Source organism: Festucalex cinctus, chromosome 6 (genome assembly GCF_051991245.1).
Source record: "Festucalex cinctus isolate MCC-2025b chromosome 6, RoL_Fcin_1.0, whole genome shotgun sequence".
In the NCBI taxonomy this organism is placed as follows: domain Eukaryota; kingdom Metazoa; phylum Chordata; class Actinopteri; order Syngnathiformes; family Syngnathidae; genus Festucalex; species Festucalex cinctus.
This window is the reverse complement of record NC_135416.1, coordinates 7,704,306-7,723,689: the sequence shown is the minus strand read 5'-3', so window position 1 is coordinate 7,723,689 and position 19,384 is coordinate 7,704,306. Positions and strand designations below refer to the sequence as shown.

Below are 19,384 nucleotides of genomic sequence, written 5' to 3'. Positions count from 1 at the left end.
TTACGATTCCAAAGCAGGAAAGCTCTCATTACCTTTCATTCAAGTTGATTAAGCTCAATCATCGCCTCCATGTCTATCCATGATGAATATTTGTCAGCAGCATGTGAACATGTATGCGCGTGTACGCGTGTGCGTGCGCGCTTGTTGCCTTTGACTTGTGTCTGATGTAGATGAGTAGGTGTTACATTAAAGACGTTCCCCGCTTCACTCACTCCGTCACAGAGCTCTGATCCGAGGCGTCGCTCCGTATTACATCTGCGCGCGTGTGTATGTTCGCCGACATCCAAATGGCTGCCAAGCTGTTTTTCAACACGCGCAGTCATAAACAGGAAGCGACAGACAAGTTTCTGTCTGATCGCGTTCGCGTTAATCCGACCGAAAAAAGGGGGGGGGGGGGGGGACAGTTCAAGATGTTCTCTCAGTTTGACATGGGCGCAGCAAAGCAGCGGCAACAGTCAAACTTTTTGTATTTTTAGCGCCTTCATGAATAAACACGAGCGCCTTCTTCACTGTGTGATGCTTTTTTTTTTTTTTTTTTTTTTTTTATCACGAACATCTGATGTGCAACTAAAAAGAGATGCAGTTGATTAATTCATTAGTCCAACTACAAGACGAAAGCTTTGGATAACAACTTTTAAATGTCACTGGACACTTTTTTCACTTCTTCCTTCTAAAAATTCCACAGTTTGTTTTAATTTTAGGCACCTTAGGGAACACTTCAAGATTTATATATATATATATATATATATATATATATATATATATATATATATATATATATATCTCCACAGTGTAGTTTTAGTATAATGTAGTTTATACATGCTAACATATATACCTAAACTACATTTTAGTAAATACATACAAAGAAGTACATGTGTGTAGTTGCTAATCCAACTGTGGTGAAAAAATGCTCACCTTGAATAGAAGTTTGCTCGCCCATGACCTGACTGCTAGGCTGAGTGAAGATCCAGAGCCACTTTCAACCAGAACGATGATTTTTCTGCAACATATAAACAATTGCGTGTTGTTTAAAACAACTGCATAGCTTTAAGTTTGTTTAGCTTGAACGCGCTATATAAGTAAAGATGACTTGACTTGAATTAATGTTAACCATGTAAAATGCCATAGTATCAGACTGATCGCAATTCTGTTCATTCCAAAGTAGAAAAAAAAAAGAATGTTTCCGTACATGAAGAGAATCAGAAGTATGTGAATAATTACTGTAATGAAGGTCAAAGTAATTAAAAGAAGTAAAAATACTGTCAAAGAAGGAGTGTCGGGGTTACCTGTTTGACATCTATTAAACACGACACAAAAACGAGAGATGACACTCAGTTCAGGGCTCGCAAGGAGAGAGGAGAGGAACCAACTGAAACAATTCACTCCTACACTCTCTGAAGATTCCTCTCCTCACCCTCTCTTTTTATTTGGGTTTCCACACCCCTAGTTACACGGGTGTTCCAAACCTAAAATTGCAAATGCAAGGCATAGTTGGAACACAGTGTACTTGTTTGTCTGTGTGTTGTGCATGTGAGTGGAAGATTGCTGAGTACATGTGTGGTCAAGATTGCAATCCTTTCTTAACAGAAAACAGGCGGCCTCAGCAGACTGGCTCGGACCATTCTGCTGCGTTAGACGTTGTGGTTCTTCAGCTTCTTGAGTCATCTTCAAATAGCCAGGCTATGTGAATGTGAGTGGGAACTGAGCAAGGCAGTCTTCATTGCAAGCAGAAGCAGTTCTACATTGCAGCAAATGTATAACTTATTACTGTATTTACAATTATTCCTACAAGGAGCCAGACAGTGAATCCTTCGAATGTTCACTGATTTGCAAGATTTGCTGATGTGATGGGGTGAATGAACGGTGCGGTAGGTGGATTCCAATTGCCCACCTCGTGGTGCACATTATTTGGATGCCCATGTGTCTGCTTTGTGCATGTCGAGACGGCCAGTGGTAATAAAATCCACTCTGATTGGCCATGATTGCAGTCGGCTGTGATCACTACCACAGCGCCGCAGACTTCCATCTCTCGAATCGGCTCATCTGCAAAGTTACCAACACCGGGTCTAACCTGCCTCCTTGTGGCGTTTCACTCTACGGGTGGCTACAACCAAAAAAACAGCAGCTGAAAAGAAGACAGCTGCTATAATATTCCACTGCGAAAAAGAACCAGACAATTTGTCGTCATCCAATCGGCTGATGTCGCCGTCCTTGTCAGTCAAGCGTGACTTTAGTGTGGAAACTCCTTTTTAGCGATGGATGGCGGGCCACATTTGCATTCAAATCATAACATCTGTGTGCTGGCTGCTCACTCTTAAGACGCACTCCTTCTCTGCCAACAACATCACACCATTCATGCGCGTGTGTGCAAGCGTAATGAGATGATGTATGAGAGCTCTTCAGCCGCTACACTCCAGCGCTTCTCCGGTGGACGCCATCTTTAGAGCTTTGTTTTTTTTGCCCTACTGTGGCGTAGGTGCTTTTGATGAAGTGTCAGAGGAGCGATCCAAGCTGACGTGCAAGTAGCGAGGAAAATTCACCGTGAGACTTGTAATATCGTACAGTAATTTTTCCCTCAGGTCAAATCCAAATTTGGACATGAAAACTCTTTCATGCTGTTTGACTTTTTCTCTTTATATTTATATAATATTATGACATTTACTTGTAATTGTCATCATAAAATTCAGATTTCATTTTTGTAATATTTTTGGTTTAATATTGTACTTATGATTTAAATCATTTGGTGGTATGCCCACCCTAAAACAACACGGAAATGTTTGGGGTTATTTTTCAATAGTAAATTATGACACAACATTTTGATTCAGGAAAATTCAAGAGTTTTGTACAAAAAAACAAAACAAAACCTGACTGCTCTAAAATTGCAACTTTAATCCTGTTAAATTATTACTTTATACTTTTTTTTTCTTTTGCTATTGCGTCTTTTGTTTCTATTAAAATTGTCATTTAATATCATTATGGCTTTGACTTTATTAGTTTTTCCTTACATTGTTGCAAAGGTTGTTTTTTTTGTTTTTTGTTTTTTTTTTTTGTTCTTGCAAAATAACTTTCCCCCCCCCCCCCCAATAAAATTCTGACTTCTCATATTCGACCTTCTTTCTCATAATTCTACTGTCATTCAGTTGGTATTGGATCTTTTTTCCTTTTTACTTGTTAAATTGACCTTTGACTTAACTTTTTCTCATTTCAAATCTGGACCTTCTTCTTGTAACTTCTCCCCCATAATATATATAATATTATGTTCTTCTTTATTTTGTAAAATCCAAACTTTTTCAGCCCTCATAACGACACTGTGCGTGTGTTTTTTATTAAAACGCGTTGTGTGGATGTGCTCTGGTCTTTATTTGCAACAAAGCAATCTCTGGCGCAGTCGCAACGTGCGAGCTTCTGTCCAATTAGATCTCCTCCCGTCTCGCTGTGTGTCATTCCAATGAATGTTTTCCTCATCTGTCTGCTTTGCATATAAATTGCTAAACGTGCTTTTGTAATGGCTGTCAAACAGCACTATCCAGACGTTCACAGTAGACACCCATGATGCCACAAATATGTTTGAAGCATATACAGAATGAATGCCAGGGGATATTTTACGATTAAGTTCAAACGGAATATGTGGCTACTGAGGTGTCAGGTTGTAATATTGTGTAAAGTAGTTTTATATGATTGGAAGGTTGGATGGATTTTATGTCCTTTTGACTGTATTTTTCCTTTGCAAATCTCACAATCAACTTGTAACTGTGCATTTATTTATTTATTTATTTTTTAAATATTTAAAGAGGCAGGGATAAGTCACCTCACAAAAATACATGTTTTTCCCTTAGCATTTTTGGCATAAATCATATTTAATTTAATTAATAGAAAATAAAAGGACCCAAATAATTTCCCTGTTGAACAGCACTTGACAAAATATATATAATAATGTTATTTGGAGTTAATGGTATTGCAAAATCATGCTCATGATAGTTGAATGGGCCTAAATTTTTTCCCTTTTTTTTTAAGCTATTTGGATTGATGGACTTGATGCAAAATCATCTTAATGATCTACATCCTTATTAGAAACTAAAATGGACCTCAGTCTTTTCCCTGTGGAAATTTGCTGAAAAACAAAAACAAAAACAAAAAAAACATTTTGGATTGATGGCATTGGTAGAAAATCAAGCTTAAGCCAAGTTAGTGGACATCTTCCTTCTACATCATCAGTAGAAAATTAAGGGACCAAATTCATTTCCCTGTGGAATGCCACTGATTTTTTTATTTTATTTTTATTTATTTATTTATTTATTTTATCTTTTAAAAGAATCGGGATATTGGTGTAAAATTATACCCATGATAATTATGCTGAACAATTTATGGACAAACGTTTTGGAACACTTTCCTTCTACATCCTAAATGCAGTAGAAGATGAATGGACCTAAAATAGAAAATAATGCTGCTTTGGGAAATAATCTGTATACTCAAAACAAATACGTACATCTTCAAATTTAATGTTGGCACAACAAACAGATGCTTTAGTGACAAATACTGTATAGTATGAGTTTATCATCCTGTGAGATGAGTTTGTGTTTTCTCACAGCAAAGTTATTCAAAGTGTTTTAGCTGGGCAGTGCACATGCAACTCCACTGCCGATACCAAAGTTCTATGAATAAAAATCACACTTTCCATAATCTGCTCATAGCTAGAAGGTTTTCATCCACCTTTTTTCTTCGAATATTGCAAACTATCCCAAGCTTGCATGAGGTGGAAAATTGGATGCATAATAGAAAGAAACAGCAGTAAATCATCAAACTTATATGCAGCAGAGAAACATTCACTGAAGACCCTAAAACATAATACAAAATAATGCTGAAATTTAGCATATGCAAACTGGAATTAATGTCATCGTGCCTCACCTGTTTGTCAGGTGACGTTTGCAATGCGAGCCCGAGGGCATTTCGACATCAATTTTAAAAACATTAAACAGCATACAAGTATATACAGTACATTAAAAAAAGTTTTTCAAATAGACATATTGCAGTATCTTGTGATTGAGTCAGTGACTTGGTTAAACTCGAACAGCCACAAAAATCTTAACCATGTAGAGCGTATTTACTATGACTTTTTTGAGTAACATTACTCTCATTATTGCACTTTTTAATAATGCTATTATTTATTTCTGCTAAAATTATGCATTTTTGTCAAGTAAAATTACATTATTTTCTCAATATTGTGTTTTTAAAATTACAATTGTGAATTTTTTTCCGACTGAAATTACAATGTTATTTTCTTAATATTACAATTTTATTTTCTTGATATTATATGACATATTTCTTCTGATTATAATTTTAATCTCTAATAAAACACATTTATTTTTTACTAAAATTAATGTTATTCTCTGAGTATTCAGGTAGGTTTTAGGACAAGTTAAATGTTATACTGCTGCTAAAATTTTCTTTATATTAGAAATTCTTCATTGATATTAGAAATTGATGTTTAATATTCCAATTTTTTTCTTTAAAAATTTTGATGCTTTTTTTATTTCTTGTATTTGTGTCGACTTTAAAACTGCATTCTCTTAGTTCAACTTTTTTTTACTACGAAAATTCTCATTTTAGTAAAATCACTTTTTTGTTTCACAATTTTATTTTTGTAATATCATAGTTTATCCTGTATATTACAGCTTTTTTTATACCAATGTTACAATGTAATTTTCTTAATATTTTTACCTTATTGCTTTAGTATTGCGACTTTTCTAGTACAAGTGTTTTTCCTCTTATTTAGTTAGAATTTTACAATACTTTCCCGATATTCGAATTTTAATTGTGAGGTCTTATCCAGAAGACTTGTTGTTAATATTTCAATCAAATTTATACCAGAACCTCATATGTATAAATATTTTGACAATGATTTTCTCTCTGTAACACATCTTTCACAAGTAGAATTCTTGCCGTTTGGAGAATGACACAACAGCGAGGGGCGAAGGCAATCACATGGAAGCTTTAATTAAGTGCACGAGCGGAGCTGCTCTCACCACCAAAACAAAAAAAACCTTAAGTGCTCCTTCATCTTGGAGAGCTCGCACAGCTTGAATAAAGAATCGGATGATCACACAAACACTGAAACCAGCTCGCTGATATTCGCCGCTCATGCCATCAAAGTAGTCTCGAATGTTCACACAAACTTTGTCGCACACACACACACAGCGGGCCTTATTTTTGTAGACGGCGTCCCGCTGGGCGTAAAATCGGGCACATCTTCATTTTGTGATCGGGCAAGTTTAAGTGTTTGTTAACGTGTTTGTGAATTTGGTAGGCCGGTTCTATTGCACGCCCTGGCGCATCTGGCAATTTGGTGACCAAAAGTAGACTCGATTTTAGACCGGCTTAAAAGCACGTCTAAGTTGTGGCGCAGGTGCTGCAACAAAATTTTGGCAGATTTGATCGATGCGCAGGCAGACAGATTGTGAGCTCTGCGGATATGTCTGGTGCATGTCATTGTATATTTGATTCATAAATATGGCAACAATGTATGATAGTCCATCATAATCACATGACTTGAACGCATTATCATTAATAGGGATAGACCGATTATCGGCCGAGACGATTATCGGTGCCGATATTTGGCATGTTGACCAATATCGGCATCGGCCTTTTTACGAAACTGAAGGCCGATAAAAGCTGGAATCGCACCGAACAGTGAATGCTTGCGAACGTTGCAAATGTTGTTTTATCAGGATTTGCAAGATGTGCACAGACACTTTTTACTTGTTGCAAATACATTTCAAACATATTCAGACAAATTTTCACTGTCTGCGAAGATCTTTTGAACCCTGACGAAAACCCAAAATTAAATGCATTTAATTTTTGCATACATTTGTCACTGCTGACACTGGGAAGTCCCAACACTTTTTAATTTATAAAAAAAAAAATAATAATAATAATGATTACAAAAACATTAAATTTAAAAATTGTTGAAATTTTGGAAAACTTTATTTACAGTAGAAAACTGTAGATTTTTTTTAATTTATTTATTTATTCACTGCAAACAAAAAAAATACTAAAAATGCTAAAAAAAAAAAATACATTTAGAAATTATGGAAAACTTTATTTACAGTAAGAAACTTGTTTATTAATTTTTTTAATTATTTTTTTTATTTATTTACTTGCTTAGTTTTGAATTTAGCTTAACACAAGCTGATGACCCTGGAAGTTCCCTAAAATTTGTTAGAATTTTTAATTAAACAAAGCTGTCTATTGTTTATATGTTTAGAATTAAAAGAAAAGGCAATTTATATTTTTTATGCTATTATTTTCTCTTTTACTGCAAATAAAAATCGGCTTGAAATATCGGTTATCGGCCTCCTTGACAACTAATAATCGGCATAGGCATCGGCTCTGAAAAAGGCATATCGGTCTATCACTAATTATTATCTTAAAAATATTTTCAGTAGACAGGCGCTCACGTTTTCTCTCTCGCACACCCACCATGTTTTTTTTGTTTTTCAGCTTTCACCAGCTCATCTCATTGCATTTTATTCCGGCTCATTCACAATTCTCTTAGAAGTCGTCTTTGAAGACTCGCAGCGCTGTCGCTCCGCTCTTGTCCCGCTTTTGTTCATATTTCTCCTCCAGATATTCATTTGACACCCGTGTGTGCGTGTGTTTGCGAATATGTGTGTGTGGTCCTTTGCGTGTGGTGGCTTTTAGTGATGCCCGACAACTGCATTCAGGATGCCGCCTTTCTAATTACCGAAAAGATGAATGCACGTCACATGGATGATTATCAATTAATTTAAGAACCCATTAGTTTATGTCTAATATGACTTTGCTTGTGCACTAACTTTGGACTGATAAAGATTTTTTTTGTGTGTGTAATGAAACAAGTAATCACCGAGACTGATTTGTAAGCAGCACCACCTACTGGCGCGTGCACAAACGAACACTCTCCCAATTCCGACGATCGCTACCACCGTCGCCAGCAGTCAGTTCCCACGTATGCGATCCGAGACAGCCGAGATTGTGCGAGCGTGTGACATAAGGTGAGACGCTCTTCACAACAAATTATTATTAACAGCGTGGAAGCAATGAAGTAAAAATAACCACCGCAAGGGTTGAGTCATATTTTTCTTAGTTTCTTTCTCAGCTTCAGACAAGCAGCAGGGGTGCTTGTCTTTATACTTTATAAAAATCACACAAGCCTTTCATTTATTAGATTTCACTAGAAAACAGAGTACAACAAATTTCCTTTATTTTTCTTCCAAAAATCACACACAGTACATTAAGTACACTGTGTGTAGTGCATGATAATAAAGTCACTTCAATTAATTTGTGAGGGATTTAAACATATACCCTTGAGATACGAGTTGACGGATTAAGTATTTATATTTATAAAAAAAAAAATATTTAAAAAACTAAGACTAATAAAATATAACTAAAACACTAGCATTTTTTTTGGGGGGGGGGGGGGGAATTATTTAAAAAATAGTAAAACTAACAATATAATTACAAAAAAAAAAATTCTAAACTACTATAACCCTGGTGTCCAGGCATGCTGAGGCCCTAAAAATCAATTTATTGGTCAGAAGAATAGTCACCATTTTATTAAAAATGTCATCTGGTTTAAAGAATTATATTTGTCTTAATATTTTGTGTTTGTTTTTTTTTCGTTCAAACATTTTCTTGTTTTGTACCCCAAAAAAAAATATTTTCCTCCTGCACAGTGCACATGCTGCACTCCAACTTCAGTTTTTTTTCCAACATAAATAACTAACTAACTAACTAACTAACTAACTAAATAAATAAATAAATATTACTATTAATTCAGTTTGGTCCAAAAGGAACCTACAAAATTATAGTGTTTCTATTTTTTTAACTGGTCTTAATATTTTGAAATGCTTAAATACTTTCTTGGTTTTTGTTTTGTTTAGTTTTTTTACCCCCCAAAAAATAATCATTTGACTAATCGTGATTTCAATTATTGCCATAATAATTTGACTGATTATTTTTTTCCATAATCGAGCAGCCCTAGTTCAAGCTCTTCCCCTTTAAGGGGGTACAGTATGAACCTGGAATATAATATAATATAATATAATATAATATAATATAATATAATATAATATAATATAATATAATATAATATAATATAATATATAGAACAAGAGACACAGAAAATCATGACAACATGAAATGACTGCGACTCCCCTTTCCTACATGCAAGGGCATTACAGAAATTAAGTATTTTTCTTGCAATGCATTACAAAAGTCGTCTGAAATGTCATTTCTGTTGCTTTATGTGCATTAGTATGTGTGATGTGTAGCGCGCTGTGGACATGTGGGTCAGGGAGGGGCCATGTTGCTCTTGCTGGTGGCTTGCTCAGACGTGTGCGTTGTGTGTGTTCACTCATGCAGGAAAGTCTCGGCCTGAGCAGAGCAGACGGGTGAAAGAGGTCATGTGTGCGTGCGTGTGTTTGTATCACGCCATTACACCCAGAAGAACACAGTTACGTTATTATTACATGGCTGTCACTCGCAAAATATTCACACTAAAACAACGGGAAAAAAATGTCAGAGCCACAGGAGCAGAATCCTGTGGATGCTGAGATTTCCCAGCATGCATTTTTCGACTTTCAACTTTATTGACAGACTCAGGAAACCGACACCAGACACGAGCCAGGAGGGACTGTTGGTTTCCAATATGACACTTATAATTGCTCTTATCGCAAGCACGCACACACACGTGCTATTCATTCAAATAACACACGATTTGTGATCGTGGCCTTGTAATCCAGGATTAGTCAGATTAAGATCTCCACACCAAGCATGTGTGTCAAACGATTAAAGGCAGACGGGGTATTTGAAGATGAAATCAGCAGCCTTGCGGTGGAGTGACAGCTTGTCGTGACCAAAGTGTACTTAAGAGGCAAATTGACTGTTTGCTCAACTCGTGGCTGATATGATGGACCCCGCTATTCGCCGGGTTGGCCAGAAAATGGCAAAAACGCATATGGTTTATAAACGCATTGGGATTATTCTTTTTTGTATTAAATCCTAAAAATTCTTGAGTTTGGATAAACCATGAGCAAGACTTTTGAAATGAAAAACAGGGATCAGCTTCCCAAAAAAATAAATTTAAAAATCTGAATAATCAATGGCAGGGACGGGCAATCGGCAGCCTCCGGACAGGTCAGTCAAGTTCAAATAATGGCAAACAAAAAAGGTTTTATTGTTGCTTAGGCCTAATTGTTTTGCAGTTTTATTACACTCAAAAGAGATCCCGAAGAAAGAGCACCATGATTCCAGTTTCTTTTATTTCATTTCATTCCAGCGCTTGCGAATCATCACTGTAGCGTCTCCCTTCCCATTTTTGACCCGCCTGAGAAGTCAACCAAAAGTTTCCTGACATCGGTCCAAACTGGTTAACGACTTGACTGCCTGTAAACATACTCAGTGTTTCAATTGCTTGTTTGTTTTTACATTATTTCCGGGATTTTCCCCCCACACACATGTACATGCAATTTTTTGATTACTGGATGTTTATCAACACCTTCTGAAAATTCTTTTTTTTTGGGGGGGGGGTTTGTTAAATAAATAAATAAATAAATATTTCCCTCAAGGCGCCACTTAGCCACCATATTTTAAAATATTAAGTTAAAAAAAATCAAATATGTGAATCCATGGGTGCCGAACCTCGAGTACGATTGGGTCCACTGTTTACTGAATGTCCTAAAATACACATCCCAGATACGATGACTATATGTGACATCAACCACAAAAAAATATTTTTAATAAATGTACGTGTAATGTGATTACCTTTTTTTTTTCTTTTTTTTTTTGAAACCATAACGGATTTTTTTGTATTCTAAATACAGAATGCCGGCATATGTATTCCATTATTCCCCAACATTATTATTATATTACACTAGACACTTGCAATTGGCATTGAGTCATGAGCCCGGCCGCCACACTCTGGTTTCTTTATTGTCACACCTCATATTGTTGTAATGAATGTAGCCGGGGCAAAATATATAGCCTACGCATTATGAGAGAGAGCAGAAAGAGGCTTGACGAAAATCAAGAAAAAGATGGATGCCCTCTGGAACGATTGAATGAAAGAGTAGAAAATAAACAAGAATGTTGTGATGGAGGAGTGAGTGAGCGACTAATGAAGATTTGAAATGGGAAAGTTCCTGGGAAAACAAGATAACACCCCCACACCCCACCCTCTCCTTCATCACGACGCTAATGCTGACACCATCCTCCTCCTCCTCTCGCATGATAAATACTGCATTATTTTCATTAGGGCTTCTACTTTGCCTTCCCCCTTCCTAATTTTTCCTAGAAATCTCACTTTTATAGTATAAATCTGCACTATGTAAGCTCATTATCATAACTAGAAAATTTCCGCAGAAATTTTGGATGTGACTGCTGACTCTGGTGGACATGTGCTGGACAGTTTGCCAAATCCTGTTGAAATCAAGTCACTTCCTGTTGAAATCCGGTCAGTTCTAGGTCACTTCCTGTTGAAATCCAGTCACTTCCTGTTGATTTTAGGCCACTTCCGAGTCACTTCCTGTTGAAATCAGATCACTTCTTGTTGAAATCAGGTAATTTCCGGGTCACTTCCTGTTGAAATGGGTCACTTCCTGTTGAAATCAGGTCACTTCCTGTTGATTTTAGGCCACTTCCGAGTCACTTCCTGTTGACATCAGGTCATTTCCGGGTCACTTCCTGTTGAAATCAGGTCACTTCCTTTTGAAATCAGGTCACTTCCGGGTCACTTCCTATTGAAATCAAGTCACTTCCTGTTGAAATCAGGTCAATCCCTAGGTGCTTGATTTGTGGATCTTTTCCCCCCTTCTCCATTCATTCATGGGACTTTTTGGTGGGTTTTTTTGGGGAATTGCTTTGCTATAGTAACTCGGAATTCTGAAAAAGATTAATTCCCCGCCAAGTCAGATCGAGCCGCAACTTTTGATACCTCATTTGTGCCGGTTCATTTAACTGTTCGGGCCGCATTTTGACTGAAAAATTCCGGTAAATGAATAAAAAATAAACGTCGTTTTCTAGGGTAGTAAAATGTGCCTGCTTTGCTCCACAGCAGTCACATAATAATGCTTCTTTCTGAAGAATGAGGGATGATTTGACAGCAGCTTTACACGGTAATATTTCATAGACATGAACTTTTGGGATTTTAATAAGCATGGAGGAAGGTTGACGTGCAAGTGTGTGTGTGTCAGGGGGCGGAGTCAGTGTATGTCATTTTTATCCCATTTCTTTTCCCTTTCTACAAATTCATTGTTTGGCTATATTTAGGAGCGCTGGGTTATGTTATTTACCTGCGGTAATTGGTTTTCCCCAAATGGCAGTTTTCCTCGCACACACACATATAAAGAGTGAGTAATAGATGGTAAAACAGCAAAGATGCCATTTCAGATAGAGGCAAAACAAACACACACACAGATAAACACGGGAATGGAGTGACACACGCAGAGTTTATCCCAGGATATAAATGTCCAACATAACATAAGAACTAATCAACCACACACACATACAATGACTGTCATACAAATCCCACGTGATTTAGTCCTGGTTGTAATCACACATTATTGGGAGCTGGCTATTTCCTGGAATGAGGTATTCGCAGAGATGCCACGGTGGGCGTACAACTCGAAATTTAAGCTAAACCGTCTGGGGGAGAAATACGGCACTAAAGTAGCACGAAACTCGTGAGTTCATGCAGGCATGAGACGTTTTATATTTTTTTTCATAGCACGTAAGACAGAAGAAGTAGAAGCTTCAAAAAGGATACAATAAAGTAGGAAACTGGTCACATGCAGAAATAATAAAAGAACGGTTGACTGATATTGCTCGACATTGTTTTCAAGCAAACAAAAAGAGGAAATGCCAGCTCAAGGTAATCAAATCTTCCTTTCAGATTTCCACAGCAACCAGACACACTGAAGCGCAGGCGGATCTATTTAAGCAACTGTGTGATGGAATAAAAAAATAATAATAATTAAAAAAAATAATAATAATAAAAAAACAGCATGCATTTCCCCTAGCTATGGATGAATCCACGGACACCGCCGATAATGCTTGGCTGATGGTGTTCGTGAGGTATTATGATGAGTCAAAAAGAGTTTGTTGTGCACATCAAAATGGAAATGACTTTTTGTTGTTTGTAGTTATGTTCTTGTTTTGAATGAAAAGGACATTTTGGTTTGAATATTATTATTACTAGACTAAGTGCAATTTCTAGAGAAATTGCATGGGAATGCTGAAAGCTGAACTCTAATAAATGAATGTTAAGATTTTAATGCATGTAGAATGCTTCTGAAGTAAATTGAGAGATAAATTATGAAAATATAACCTCCTGGTTACTAGACTTTACCAACTGGAAAAAAGTGGAAAAAAAGGAACGATTGAGTACACCTGCTCTAAAATATCCAACTCTAAGCCAGTGTTTCTTACCCTGTGTTCAATCGAACCCGAGGGTTTTTCTTTTCGAGGACGGTAGACCTAAGAACAAAGAAAAGCAAACAGAAGACTTTGTTGCCAAAATGAAATGAGCGCAACACTTCCCAAGGTGAAGTCGCGCATTTCTGAACGCGTCTATGCAAGGCCACAGCAAAGTCACATTGAATTGCAGTAAATATTTATGAATGTTTTTGTTCTTTGAAAGCAGCGAGTGCATTTTGAGTTCAACTGATGGTTCATTTTGTGGACTCGGAAAATTTTGGGTCCGTGATGGCGACGTGAAACGGAACGATAGCCAATCGGGAAGCGATCTGAAGCTGATGTTGTTGCCATACACAAATTGAGGTGCAACTATGTGTGTTGAGTGTTCGTATAACATGTCTCACAAGTTATTGGCTACTATAAAAATGACAAGGAGAAGAGTTTGCAATGTTACGGTATGTGTGTATGTAGCCCACTTCAAAATGTGTGTGGAGAAGGAGCCAGCTGTTCAATCTCGTGTTCTCTCCAAAGTGCAAATAAAAATGTCATTTGTCCATCATCTCGCACATTTTTGTCTTCCTGGCGCATTGTTGCAAACTTCTATTGCCACTGTAATCCAACAACCTTCACACTTCAGTCCAGGTGAAATTGCTCCACGGCACAAAAGCATGCAAGCGTAACGCGTGACAACGTCGGACGGCAACGATTGCTTTCGACACAAAAGGGCAGGAGAAAAGTGAGTTAGGTCTTAAAACTTTACACCCTTGCATTGCAGAATTCCCTTAAAGACAGGTCCTGTCCTTTTTTTTTTTTTTTTTTTTTAACGGCTCTGATACAAAAGATGTAGGACAATGTCATCACCGGCATATGTTGTGTTGTGTAAAACTCTTGTCGGACAGGAAAGATTGCTTTCAACACAAAAGGGTGGAAAAAGTGAGTGTCGGGTATTAAAACTTCTGGGCCAGGTTGTTCAATTCTCAGTTATTTTAACCACTGTTTAACCCCTAACCGCCGGTTATTCCTAACCCGCCGTTAACTAACAGACCGTTGTTCAAAAACATGGTTAGTTGCGCTGTCAATTAACGGCACCGTTATAGTTAACCGGGCCGTTTACATCACTGGTTAGCACCGATATATAGCACACATTTCCTTCTTTTTATTTACTTCCGGGTCGGTGAAAGAAATGGATGCTATCCAAACAACCCCTGGAACTCACCCGGAAAAAAAAAAAAAGAAGCAGGAACTTTTCAATCAGTGGTTGACGCAATTTTTTTAAAATCAGTTTCCGTGAAATAATTTATTTTTTTATTCATTATAATTTTTTTTCTGTTGTGTACTATTTCAGTAAATATTTTGTGCAATCTTTTTCTATTTTTGCCAATATTTTTGCAGCATATAATATTGCATGTTTTTGTATGTATTGGTTTCTCACATTTTTGTAATTTTTTTGCCGAATATATTTGTATTTTTTGTGTAATATTTTGAAAGAATAGTTTTGAATTATTTGTCTTGTTTTTGTATTTAGATTTGTTTGTATTTTTCATCTAATATTTGTAATTACTGTTTTAAATTAAAATTAAAAAAAATATTATTATTATTATTACCATTATTATTATCATTAGTATTATACACCCATCCATTTTCCAAACCGCTTGCACCTCACAAGGGTGGGGGTGGGGGGTGGAGCCTATCCCAGCTGGCTTCGGGCAGTAGGCGGGGTACACCCTGAACTGGTTGCCAGACAATCGTAGTATTATTATTATATTGAATTGAAATTAAATTAAATAATTAGCCACTATTCACTGTGCTGTTGTCTGTGTGATTATTGACAGGAACGCAAACAAGAAACATCCGCTCTTTGGAATCCACTCCCACTAAATGTTGAGGAAGCCCCCTTAAAAAACACATTTGTATTCTTTTTCTTTTGACTCAGCACAAGTTTTGGCATTGTATTACTGCTAAACGGTAGCGTGCGCGTAACTCTTCATCAGAATAATCACCAATGTCAAAGTCAAGTCCTCGATAGACTCTCTTTTTCTCGCACTCAACGGGCATCACGAAGGCAGCGTTAGCCACAAACGCAGAGTTAACCACACTGTTAAAAGGTTAGCGGGGGTCCTTAGGTGTGTTAACTTTAACAGCCAGCTAACAGCCGGTTATAGTTTAGAGTTTTGAACGACAAGATAACAGTTAACCAGTGGTTTAGGATAAAACCGAGCCCTGAGAATTTCTTTCCTCTGCTACGGCTAGACGTGTTACCGCAGTTACATTGACAAAGTAGCCTAACTTAGTTACTTTACAGATTACTTGATTACTATCCTGCTCCTGTTACGCCTCTGAAACTATTTCCAAAGGCGATGCTACTTAATCCTCCTAATCTATGAGATGCCAGTTTACAAAGAAAAGCACAAAAATATCCCCGTTTTAAAAGGCTGTGTGTTTTTATGCTCCGTTTTGGTTGCACTGTTCGAACGCTTCTGCATGACAGATGGCCAGAGCTTCTTTCCCGCGCCCTGTTTCCAAATCTCAGCAGCCATTACTCAAAGCAATCATGGGCCAAAAGTGAGCTCCGACACCTTGGCTGTTTTTTTGCCGCGAGAGTTATAGCCAGAAAACACTTTGAATCATGGCGAGGCTCTGAGGTCACGACTGCCCTTCTGGCCGCCGCGCCGCTTGCCATTGATATCCCATTTTGAAACGGTCTACCTCAGCATCCACCTGAGAGCGCACAGTCTATTGTACCCCCAGGCTAAGTTATTATTGTCGCTGCCAATTTTTCACTGTTAAGCTTTGGAGTGGCTTGCAGTGAGGTCAGAGCCCCTGCATCAATACTGTACATAGTCTACACATCTTATATGGCCCACTGTTGACCTCAGACACCACAAGTCGGGTCGTTGGAGAGATGTAATAGAAACTGTTTGAGAAAGAGCAAGAAGATTCTGAAAACAAATAACAAAAGGAAAACATGGAAATATCACTTTTTTTAAAGGCCTGATTTGAGCTACTTGGTTCAACGCTGTATGTGAACCAAGTAGCTCAAAGCCCACACAGCTTTGTGTTGAAAGCAATTGTCGCTCTATGGTCGTGTAGATATTGCCACACATCTAATTATCTGAACGTGTGAAGCCGAAACAGCTATGCGGACGCATATTACAAACACGAAAATGTCACTGCACAAAATACCGTCTACTGCTACGGCTCTGATGTAGAAATTTCCCATAAGGGCAGTGTGAAAGGGGTTAATGTTTACAAGCTTGAAGTCAGTTCTTGCTTTTATCGCCTCTAAACGACGGACACTCGTTGCCACCTCTACTGGTGCAGACAGTCGTCCATTTACGACTTGCGCAACTTACGATTGTTTGTCATTGTTTACGGCACAGTCGTATTTCGCGGGCTTGACTGTTTCTGGCTCCGTTTATTTCACTAGCCGCTAAGCTCCAGTAAATTATGTCCGGCGAGGGAAGCTCTCCTGTGTCTATGCAGAGGTCTGAAAAAGAACAAAGGAAGTCCATCGAGCTCACACACTAACGTAAAAATATGTAGGGAAAGTCAACGTCATGACACAACTGATTTTATTATTACACTCTACCACAGACTGTTGACCAGTGTTTTGTGGTCCAGGGCGATCAAATTCCAGATGGGCTTTTAGTATGCAGACATTTCTGCGGCATACAAGCATGTCAACGCCAAGGACATGCACAAGCTGATTACCTAACAACATGTACTGAACACAGACGAACGGTGGTTTATCATACGCTTTTGATAAATAAAAATTTAAAATTTAAAATAACACATTCAACTCAACCCAACTTTAATTATAAAGCATTTTAAAACAAGCATTGCTGTATATGTACTTGAAACAGAAATCGCCATGCAGTTCTGTAGCTCTAAAAAGCAGGATTAAAGAGGATGACATTCGTTAATTCTTTAAAAACACATTTTGCAACTTGCTGTCGAATGAAAATGACATCACAAGGGCTCAAGTAACGAATCACAGCTCAGCTGTTTTCTAGGTTTGGTCATGTGACATTCACAAGTGAGCTGTGATTGGTTACCTGAGCCCTTGCGATGTCATTTTCAGTCGACAACAAGTTGCAAAATGTGTTTCTAAAGGTACTAAATTGTACATGAAAAATAATGAAAATATCAAATTTAATATAGGCAAAATATTATCGTTTGCCAAAAAATCGCTAAATAAGTAAAGTATCCCTTTAATCAAACTACTGAAATGTATTAAGTTGTACATGTTATTTTGATTTATTTAGAAGCACCTTTATGTCTGGACAATTTAATTTAATTTTTGAGGATTATATTTATTTCAAAATGTGATGAAATGGAGTTGGACTACTATAACAAGCTGCCTATACTAGTCATAGGCTAATTGTAGAAATATTAAGAATGTTCGGAATTATCCATATCCTGTCATAGCCTAGCCTATCAATGCCAATCCCTCTTGACTTGGCTTAGCCGACTATCATAGAAATGCAAAAAGAGTCCATTTCTATTTTAAAATAGTAAAGGCCATCATATAGGACACAAATAAAGGTTAGGTGCAAATGGAAGATGTCTGCTGCCAGTCATCCCGCTGGTTCTGATCCGTCTGATGTCTCTCGGCGGAGGCAGCAGACAGGTCGACGCACGTGGTGCCGAGTGGAGTGCGGGCCTGTCACTCAAGCCACTTTGGCATTTTAGTCAGGTACAAGGGAGGGAGTTGGGGAGGGGGGGTTCCGTTTGGTGCCCAAATACCTCCAGTCAGACAGCATCCCGACAATAACAATATTTCATCACAATCACTGCAAAGAAAAGGTGCGGGAGGAGGTCGAGCGGGATAAACATAGTTCAGGCGAAGCCGCATGATGTGTTGTGATGACTTTTATTTGAATGTGAATGTGAAGAATGCATGTCTGTAAAGGTTCTCCTCTCTTATCTGTGACGTCTCTTCCTCCTTCTCTTCTTCTACTCTGACACGAGCCCTCTCGCTACTCGACATGGCCTTCCACGTTCATTAGCATATAAATGACTCGTGCAAACAGACGCACAGCCATGGCATGATTCACGCGGTCGCCTCGCAGGAGTGAAAGTCTGATATTAGGCTGTATGTTGTCGCAAGCCCGATGAGAATGCTTTTAGGCTAATTACACTCGAGGAAGAGGATGCTGCGATTTGGGCGAATTGACTTTTGAGCTCAGTTTGACTTGCACATGCAGATTTATACTGGAGGGCCACTGAAGAGGGAATGTTTGTTTGTGTGTATGTGAAGAACGCGGTGTTCTTTGGTTCTCCACTCATCTTGGTTAATTAGTGATATGACTGCATTCCAAGAATTTTAGAAAAGAGGCAGAAGAGAGATGCCTTCCTCTTCTTTTAACCCCCCCCTCCAAATCGTCAAATCTTAACCAACAGCGTCCTCTGTGGCCAGATAGTGAAACAGCACCCATGACTTGACAGTAACAGTAGATTGTTGGTCCATAATTTTCTATTTTTTCTTTTTGTGTGTGTGTGTTTTTGTTTTGTTTTGTTTTTACAATTTGTGTCCTAATAACATTTGTAACATTCTTTTGTCAAAATACCCCCAAATTTTGCATTAAGGGCCGAGCGATTCTGAAAAATCTAATTGCTCTTCTTCCCCCCTTCAATACTAAAACTGCAATTAATTATACTTTTTTTTTTTTCAATGTCTGCATTCCATGTATTTAGGACAAACAAGCAATAAATGAATCTGTATTACAATAAAGAATATCAGCTTTATCTTCCATAAATATTCTGGTTGTTTAGGTTGGGCTTATGCTAAAATAGAGGTAAATAAAACATGAATTAATAAGAAAGATGATTTATCTACATCAATTACAGCTGTTAACTCACGAAACAATTGCAGTCATCTAAGTGTTCACTACGACAGCATCACAAAAAAAATATATCTATAAATATAAATAAT

The 19,384-nt window shown here is 37.6% G+C and overlaps 1 long non-coding RNA gene across 1 annotated transcript in view; it reads right to left on the bottom strand.

Annotated features, from left to right (window-relative positions):
* LOC144020781 (uncharacterized) overlaps positions 1 to 19,384 on the bottom strand; it is a 70,223-nt gene that overhangs the window by 25,053 nt on the left and 25,786 nt on the right. The window contains exon 7 of the long non-coding RNA XR_013283966.1: positions 916 to 1,000. This is a non-coding gene — a long non-coding RNA (uncharacterized LOC144020781). The remainder of the gene's footprint in view (positions 1 to 915; positions 1,001 to 19,384) is intronic.